The sequence below is a fragment of the Sus scrofa genome, chromosome Y, assembly GCF_054392235.1.
Source record: "Sus scrofa isolate SSC_HxYL_T2T_F1_AM1 chromosome Y, Sscrofa_HxYL_maternal_Yorkshire_Landrace_v2.0, whole genome shotgun sequence".
NCBI lineage: Eukaryota > Metazoa > Chordata > Mammalia > Artiodactyla > Suidae > Sus > Sus scrofa.
The window spans coordinates 13,555,006-13,565,094 of record NC_139402.1 but is presented as its reverse complement, the minus strand read 5'-3'; the positions used below and the strand labels follow the sequence as shown (position 1 = coordinate 13,565,094).

Here is a 10,089-nt window from a genome sequence, read left to right as displayed (position 1 = left end):
ATATATGTGACATAATGTGGTATTTGTCTTTCTCTTTCTGACCTACTTCACTCAGGATGAGAGTCCCTAGTTCCATCCATGGTGCAGCAAATAGCATTATTTTGTACTTTTTTGTGGCTGCATAGTATTCCATTGCACTTTTATACCACCTCTTCCTCATCCAATCATCTGTCATGGATATTTGGGTTGTTTCCATGCCTCGGCTAATGTGAATAGTGCCGCAATGAACATGTCAGTGCATGTGTTTTTTTTACAGAAAGTTTTGTCCACATATATGCCCAAGAGTGGGATTGTTGTGTCGTGTAGTAGTGAGATTGCTGTGTCATATGGTAGTGGGATTGCTTTGTCATGTGGTAGTGGGATTGCTGTGTCATATGGTAGTTCTGTGTATAGTTTTCTAAGGTCCCTCCATAATGGTGGTATCAGCGTACATTCCCACCAAGAGTGCAGGAGAGTACACTTTCTCCACACCCCTCCAGCACTGGTTACTTGTGGACTTTATAAATGATGGCCATTCTGACTGGTGTGAGGTGGTATCTCATGGCAGTTTGGATTTGCATATCTCTAGTATTCAGGGATGTTTATCATAGTTTCAAGTGCTTGTTGCCATCTGTATATCTGCCTTGGAGAAATGTCTGTTCAGGTCTTTTGCCCATTTTTTTCATTGGGTGGTTCGTTTTTTGCAGTTGAATTGTAAAAGATGTTTGTATATATTAGTGATTAAGCCCTTGTCAGTTGCATCACCTGAATGTATTTTCTCCTATTCTGTAAGTTGTCTTTTAGGTTTTGTTTTGATTTCCTTTGCTGTGCCAAATCTTGTCAGTTTGATTAGGTCCCATTGGTTTATTTTTGCTTTTTTATCTGTTGCTTTGGGAGACAGACCTGTGTAAATATTTGTTATGGTTAAGGTCAGAGAATATTTTGCCTATGTTCTCCTCCTGGATTTCGATGGTGTCTTGTCATATTTTGAAATATTTCAGCATAGACAATGCAAGCAAAGAGGCTAAGAAAAGACTGTAGAATGATGTGTCCTGACAATGAATATACTAAATCCCCCAAAAAGGTTTGTAGACCAGCCCTTTCCTGGTTACAGGGAGAAACAGAATGGCATGATTGCATGACCAATATACCCTGTGTTTTTTCTATTCAAAACAATAGGGCAATAATTTGGGGACCTAATGGGGAATTTGGATCTGCTAATTATAATTTTCGTAGGCTGAGAAAATGGAGAGGGACCTTCAGAGAAATTCTAGCTTTCAAATACATTAGCATGCTTTGGGATTGGCTGGCCCATAGCTAAAATTTGGAAAGGCCACTGCAGAATACTCAATGGAAATTAGGTGAAGCCTTACAAAGAGTTTCCTTATGAGATGCAAATTATACTTATGGTAACCAAATGTAATCATCTAGATGCCTTTGGACATCTCCCTACTTCATTCTAGCTGTGTTCAGACTTGTGTCTTTGCTCCTTATGTGCTTATGGTAGGACAGGAGATACAGCTCTCTTTGAATTCATGTCATCAGATATAGCATAGTCAATGCAGGAATTGTTATTTCCATCATGCATTAACAAATACAACAGGCATCCATCTATTATGATTACTTCTCAACCTACTGCTCTCTGGATATCTGTAAATCTTGTGGAACCTTGGGAACAAAACCCTATTTTACATAATTTACATAATATATTTCAAATGGTCCTCTATAGAGGAAAAAAATGATTGGTTTGATTCTTGGAGCTGTATTTACTATTATTAGAATCATAACTTCAGTAGCTATGGCTGCTACAGCCCTGTCTCAGACAGTTCAAACCCATGCATTTTTAAATGATCTTGTTCTAATCTTGTCACAATTGTGTTGTGGGCAACAATCCTTAGACCTGGCCTTCTGAGATGAATTGGATAGTTTAAAAGATGTAATTTTTGAATGGGTTCAGAACTGGGGAGTATATGCACACACAAATGGAACTTCCTTGTCATTGTAATATAACTACTTGAGATCACTCTATTAACAGCATCTGCAATTTGGAAAAATTAAGGCTTAAGTTTTGGGTGTCTGAATGCTACCAACATAATATTATACTATGCTAGATAGTTTTACCTTACACAAAGACATTCAAGAATTTAGCTCCATGTGATTGGACACTTCTAAGGGTCAGGTTATTCAAAGTATTTTATCATAATTCCAGGATTTTGATCCTCACACCTGGCTTGAAAATCCAAAGATTTCCTTTATTGCTGTTCTGTCACTGTATTTACATTTTTTCCTTTGTTGTGCAGTCTGCAGAATCAGATTGATCCTTAGAAGCCAAATGAACACTCTGCAACCAAAATTTACTATGGTGGTTCTTAGGCAACATGTAAATAATAAAGAGGAAGATGTTGGATACCACTGTACTGATGACCTCTGAAGAAAGCAAACTTATTGGTATGTGCAAAAGCACAGGAAGGCACAGAATGCTGGTGATGGCAAAGGCCAGATAAGCCTGTCTGCCAACACAGAGTTCCAAAGTGCAGGGTCTCCTGTCAAAATAAGATAAGGGGCTTATATGTTAACTACATTGTTCTTTAAGCAGCTATGCTATATCCTAGATGCATACACCTGTGATTTTCATTGCTATTAGTCTCCCTAAATCTCACTAAGTGATAGCTTTGATACTCCCAATGCCTGCTTTTGCTCACTTACCTCAACAAGTCACCTTCCCTAATAAAAGTCTTGTGGGATAAAGCCTAGGGACCTTTGTTAGCAGAACAGAGTGCCTCCTTGTCCCCCCCCCTTTTAAAAGATAAACTTACCTTGTGTGTTTTTTATGCCATACAGTCTCTCTTTTAGGATCAGTTTTTGACCTGCAGTTCAGGACACAATAATGAAGCCCTCAATGTGAAAGAAAAAAGATGATGGACAAATGCCAATATTACCATAAAAGTGCTTAAAATAAGCAATCATGAACAGGTTTGATGCTCAAGAGAAACTTATGAAGCATATGTTTCCTTAATATCATCAAAACTCCATATGCAAGAATCAAAGGTAAATATGGAACTAAATGTAACACAATTAAAAATACATGCTACATGGAGTTTCCCTGTGCTTTAGTGACTTTAGAACCCTGCTAGTGTCCATGAGGATGTGGGTTCCATCCCTGTCCTCATTCAGTGGGTTAAGGATCTGGCATTGCTGTGGCATAGGCCTGTGGCTATGGATTCCATCTGACCCCTACTTCTAGATTTTCCATTTGCCATGTGTGTGCCCCCCACGAAAAGACAAAGAAAGTATGTCATACCAAATAGGCTAAATGTATGCAGAGAGAGTAGACAATTACATTCAGGGGCATGCTAAGGGATTGAAAAGGAAGTAAGGTTTCTATGTTTTAGTCAAATTTGTAAAAAAACAGAGCAGCAGTAGACCATAATAAATTGTAAATGTACAATATAATACCTAGAACAACCACCACAAATGATATACAGACATACATTGAAAAACACTACAAGTAGGTATTCTGGCTGTGATGCAGTCTGTTAAAAATCCAACTGCAGCATCTTGCATCCTTGCAGAGGGGCATGTTCCATGGCTTGCCTGGCAAAGAGTGTTCAAGGAACCAGCATTCTCCCTGTGGCATAGGATTGCACCTGGAGCTCAGATTCAATACCTGGCCTGGGAACTTCCACATGCCCAGGGACAACCTTGTTTTTTTAATGTAGGTATATCAAAGCAGATTTTGAAATTCTCTTCAAGTAGCCCATAATCATAACAATGATTTTTAGAAAGCCATGACATAGTTGTCATTAAATCTAAACACTTTACATACAACAACATAAAGAGATCAGCAGAAATCGGAAAACATGATCCACTTACAGCCTGTTCAGAAGAAATTCATTTCAATGAAACAATTGAGACAGACTGAAAGGGAAAAATGGAACCAAGATAGAATGAAAAATTAATGAAAGAAAACCAAGAATACTTAAACCTATTAATATTAGATAAATCAGATCAGAGAAAAGATAATATCATGGAAAGATACTGTATAATGATAAATGAACAAAACCCTAAAGAAAACAACACCACAATCTGGGATGTCTTTGTACCTGAACATGTGCAGTAAACCTAAACGAGTGGAAGAAATAGACAAATCTGGAGTGGGAGGGATCAGGAGCTTGGGCTTATCAGAAACAACTTAGAATAGATTTACAAGGAGGTCCTGCTGAATAGCATTGAGAACTATGTCTAGATACTCATGTTGCAACAGAAGAAAGGGTGGGGGAAAAACTGTAATTGTAATGTATACATGTAAGGATAACCTGACCCCCTTGCTGTACAGTGGGAAAATAAAAATAAAAATAAATAAATAAATAAAATTACAACAGGACACTTCAATATTATTCTCAGTTCATAGAACTTGGCAGAAAACTAACAAAGATACAGAACTCAACAATACCAGGAGTTCCCATTGTGGCTCAGCAGGGTAAGACCCTTACAGAGTCTCCAGGAGGATTTGATCCCTGGCTTCCTTCAGCGGGTTAAAGCTACCAGTATTGCCACAGGTCACAGACGCAGCTCTGACCCAACATTGCTATGGCAGTGGCATAGGCTGGCAACTGCAGCTACAACTTGATGCCTAGCCTGGGAACTTCCATATGTCATGAGTTCAGCTATTAAAAAAAGGACAAATAAACATCACTAACCAAGGCAGTCTAACTTTATAGTACATTCTACTTAACTCAGAATACACACTATGTCCAAGGGCCCATGAATCCTACACCTATGCCAAAAACTACACCTCAACAAACTGAAAGATTCAAAACCATGCAATGGGCTGTCCAGCCATAGTGTACAAAAGTAAGATAAGCAGAATAGGAAAAGCACCACACACTTGGAAGCTAGTCCACAGTTCAAGCAAGAATCTTTTCCCAAGCCCAGAGTCAAAGAGCTGTCAAGAAAAACAAAATCCAACCCTCAATCAAAGAAAAAAGAAACTACAGCCTATCAATTGAGATATAAATGCAGCAAAGCATTGCTGAGAGGAAAATTCATGACACAAAATGCAAACTTTAGAAAAGATAAAATGGGTCTGTTACTAATCTAAACATCCTCCAAGGAAATACATAAAGAAAAAAGGGCCTAAAGGATAAAAGGAAATCAATTTAAAAGTTTAAAAATTTAAGTGCAAGGAAAGAGAAACAAGACATTTTAATGAGGAGTCCCATTGTGGCTCAGTAGTTAATGAATCTGGCTAGGAAAGATGAGTTTGCAGGTTGAGTCCCTGGCCTTGCTCAGTGGGTTAAGGATCCGGCATTGCATTTTGCTGTGGTGGAGGTTGCAGACATGGCATGGATCCTGAGTTGCTGTAGCTCTGGCATAGGCCAGCAGATACAGCTCTGATTTGAACCCTAGCCTGGGAACCTCCATATGCCACAGGAACAGCCAAAGAATTGGGAAAAAGTCCAAAAAAAAAGAAGAAATTTTGATGAATCAAGGAACTGATTCTTTCAAGAGATCAATAAAAGTGATAAAATCTAAACTACCCAACAAAAAGAAGGGAAAGACATTTTATAGAATCAAGAATGAAGTGGGCTTTCACTTCATCCCTGCAGTAATAATAATAGTAACAAAAATATAAATGTGAATACTATGAACATATAAGATTAAGACCTAGGTGATATGAACAAATTCTTCAGAAAGCATACACTGACACAGTTGAGATAACTTCTCCACTATAAATGATACTCAATTCTCAGGAGTTCCCTGGTGGCTCAGAAGGGTAAGGATCTGGCATTGTCATTGCAGTGGCTCAGGCCACTGCTATGGTGAGGGTTTTGTCCCTAGCTTTTGAAATTCTGCATACCACAGGGTTGCCAAAAAAGTTACTTACATCTTATGACTAAATGTTTAAGAGAAGTCTGCAGACCTAGATGGTCAATACTGGAGTATTTTGCCAATCATTTATAGAATTAACACCGATTCTACATAATGAGATAGAAATTGCAAAATTTCACCAAACTGTGTAAGAATTAACATCAGTTCTCTATGATCACCTCGAAAACATTAAAGGGTGGGGGGGCACATGTTCATTCATTTAATGAAGGCAGTATTAGCCTTACTCCAAAATTAGAAAAAAGCAATATAAAAAAAAGTCCAAATCCCATCATGGCCAGAGATGCAAAGAATCCCAGGGGAAGTATTTACTTGGAGATATATATACACAAGAGAGACATGCACAGAGATCATGATCACTGCCATTTGTTTCAATCATGCAAGACTGGTTGATAACTCTAAAATCATTGTGGATGGATTCAAACACTCTGCCATGTTAAATTGATGGAAGAGGAAAAAACACTTGATACAACAGCCAGTGAAGAAAAAATTGACAAAATTCTACACTCAGTCTTGATTTGAACATGTAAAGTTTGAACTGTGAATGGAAGTGAACTTCCTCCACTTAAAACACCTATGAAAACTCTATAATGATATATTTTATAATGAAAGACTGAACAATTTCCCTCTAAAACCAGAAATGGAGTAAAGTGTCTGCCATCACCACTTAGTAATGGACAGGAAGATCTAGGTAAGATACTATGAGAAGATGTAAAAAGCAGGTAGGTCAGGAAGAAAGAAAGCAAGAAAGAAAGAAAGCAAGAAAGAAAGAAAGAAAGAAAGAAAGAAAGAGAGAGAGAGAGGGAGAGAGAGAGGGAGAGAGAGAGGGAGAGAGAGAGAGAGAAAGGAAGAGAGAGAGGGAGAGAGAGAGAAAGAAAAAAGAAAGAAAGAATGATAGATAGATAGATAGAAAGAAAGAAAGCAAAGAAGGAAGGAAGGAAGGAATGAAGGCAGGCAGGCAGGCAGGGAGGGAGGGAGAGAGAGAGAGAGAAAGGAAGAGAGAGAGGGAGAGAGAGAGAAAGAAAAAAGAAAGAAAGAAAGAAAGAAAGAAAGAAAGAAAGAAAGAAAGAAAGAAAGAGAGAAAGAGAGAGAGAGAGAAGAGAGAGAGAGGAAAGAAAAAGAGAGAGAGAGAGAGAAAGAAAGAAAGAAGGAAGGAAGGAAGGAAGTCAGGCAGGCAGGCAGTGAGGGAGGGAGAGAGAGAGAGAGAAAGGAAGAGAGAGAGGGAGAGAGAGAGAAAGAAAAAAGAAAGAAAGAAAGAAAGAAAGAAAGAAAGAAAGAAAGAAAGAAAGAAAGAAAGAAAGAAAGAAAGGAAGAAAGAAAGAAAGAATGATAGATAGATAGATAGATAGAAAGAAAGAAAGCAAAGAAGGAAGGAAGGAAGGAAGTCAGGCAGGCAGGCAGTGAGGGAGGGAGAGAGAGAGAGAGAAAGGAAGAGAGAGAGGGAGAGAGAGAGAAAGAAAAAAGAAAGAAAGAAAGAAAGAAAGAAAGAAAGAAAGAAAGAAAGAAAGAAAGAGAGAGAGAAAGAGAGAGAGAGAAAGAAGAGAGAGAGAGGAAAGAAAAAGAGAGAGAGAGAAAGAAAGAAAGAAAGAAAGAAAGAAAGAAAGAAAGAAAGAAAGAAAGAAAGAAAGAAAGAAAGAAAGAAAGAAAGGAAGAAAGAAAGAAAGAAAAAAGTAATAAAACCTTCCCTGTTTTCAGATATGATTGCACACCTATAAATACCCCAGAGCATACTAAGAAACTCCCAGAATCAGAGAGTTCAGAACAGACACAGGATACTAGATCAATATACACAAACATGTACTCCTAACAAAGGGACATGGATATTAAAAATGCAGTACTGTTAAGAATTGTTGAAAAAGAAGTGTAAATATACCAAATTCTGGGGCTGGGTATTAAAAAAAATGAAGAAAATATGGAGCTGCACTCTGGATTGGAAGTATATCAATGGATTGGAAGATTCGAGGTATTTTGAAAATAATGGATTCTAGTCAAATGGCTCCTTGAGTTTCAGATTTAACGCAACTAATGTAAAAATCCCAGCAAAGCAATGGCGGCTCTAAGACTGTATTTAACTGGCAGAGACAGATATAAATTGGAGAGAAACAAGAAATAAAACCTTCCCTGTTTTATCAGACAGAATAAAGAACTCAAAAATATAACCATGTTCTTAACATTTATGTGTTTCTACACAAAAGTGCAAACACAATTTAATGGAGTTACGGTAATCTTTTGAGCAGGTGACTATCATAGGCAAAAAACAAAACGTCAATGTATTGAAATAGATGAATATCACACACAAACTACAACAACAAAAATTTAGGTATCACCACAGTGAACAATTACATAAATTGGAGCAAGATTCCACACAAAATGTAAAACCTATACAAATCTTTGGAGAAAAAGTGAAAGTAAGATTTTTTTCAAATTTAGGATTAGGCAAACTGCCAGATTTGATACCAAATGCATTGTCCATAAAAGAAAATATTAACAAGTGAGTACAAACTGAGTCTAAATATTTTTAAAATTGTGTTCTTTGGAAATCTCTGTTAAAAGGATGGCAAGAAAAGCTAAACCTTAGAAGGAAGTTATCTACAAACCACACTCAGTTTTCCAATACAGATCAATTTCCATAAAACCAGTTGAACCTCAAAAATCTAGAACTCGCTTCTTCATGAAAACACTAAAAGGCAGATGATGCTGGTGTTGTGGGAGGGGCCAGAGTCTCCAGGAAGACTGGAGGCTCTGGGCACCTACAGCTGGAGGACAAGACTCTTCCACAAAGGCTTCCAGAGCTGCAGGGAGGCCAGGGTCATGGCCCAGGCAGATGAGGACAAGGATGGGGAGCTTGTGGGGGCAGAGCTGACGACAAGGAAGACAAAGCTCCCAATCACCAAGGTGGCCCACCGAGTCAAAGACATGAAGATCAAGTCTCTGCAAGAGATCTCTCTCTGTGCTCTGCCCATCAAAGAATCTGAGATCATCGACTTTTCCTGGAGGCATTCTTCAAGGACCAGTCTATGGAGATGATGCCTGTGCAGAAGCAGAACTTGCTGGTCGGAGGACCATGTTCAAGACATTTGTCACCACTAGGGATTACCAAGGACACGTTGGTTTTGGTGCCAAATGCTCTAAGCTGGTATCCACTGCCACCCATGGGGCCATCATTCTGGCCAAGCTCTCCATCATCCAGGTGCAGTGTGAAGGCTCCCGGGGGACAAGATTGGCAAGCCACATATCATCCTTTGCAAAGTGCCTTTCCACTGTGGCTCCATGCTGGTGTGCCTCTTCCCTGCCCCAGGGCCACTGGCATTGTCTCAGCCCCTGTCCTAAGAAGCTACTGCTGATGTGGAATTGATGACTGCTACACTTCTACCAGGGGCTGCACTGCCAAGCTGGGCAACTCTCCTGAGGCCACCTTTGATGCCATTTCCAAGAGTACAGCTATCTCACTCCTAATCTCTGGAGAGATGGTGTTCTTCAAGTCTGCTTCTCAGGAATTCACTAAGCACCTTGTGAGTACCCACATGAGAACCTCTGTGCAGAGGGCCTAGGCTTCAACTGTGTCCAACACATAATTTTATATTAGAGGAATAAAATGAATGAAGCTGGAAAAAATCCAACTCAATGAAATACCTACTCAATGATTAATATTGAAGGCTATCTGAGAGTTTATTGCATGTCCTTGTTTGTTGCATTTCCCCAGGAGAAAAAAGAAAAAACAATTCCAAACTTTAAAATCACCCAAAACAAGCAAACAACAAACACAAACTAATCCAGATCACTAGGCTTAATTAATAATCATGTGAGGTTTTTTTTACTTAATAAAATTCTCCATTACTTGTTTTTTCTTCCCAAAGCAACTTAAATATGATCCTTTACCACAGAGAGTAAAGTAGCATAATATTAAGGATACTTACATCAGAGTTCCTGCTCTCTCTCAGCAGGTTAAGAACCCAACATGTGTGCAAGGATATGGGTCCCATCCCTTGCCTGCCCAGCGGTTAAGGATTAGGCTTTTGAGGCAAACTGAGGATTGTAGACCACAGATACAGCTCAGATCCTGCATATGCCACATCATTGCCACAACAGTTGCAGCTACATGTGTGCACCAAGCCTGGGAATTTCCCTATGCTGCACTTGCAACCCAAAAAAACAAATACATGCACAATAAAGGTACCTATGAAGAAACCTGTTGTTGCTTTCTGTAGTGTATGTGGTTTT

General features: G+C 38.9%; 1 pseudogene; it reads left to right on the top strand.

Annotated features, from left to right (window-relative positions):
- The first annotated feature begins 2,378 nt into the window (after positions 1 to 2,378).
- On the top strand, positions 2,379 to 9,419 carry LOC110257925 (small ribosomal subunit protein uS5 pseudogene; annotated as a pseudogene).
- The last annotated feature ends 670 nt before the right edge of the window (positions 9,420 to 10,089 follow it).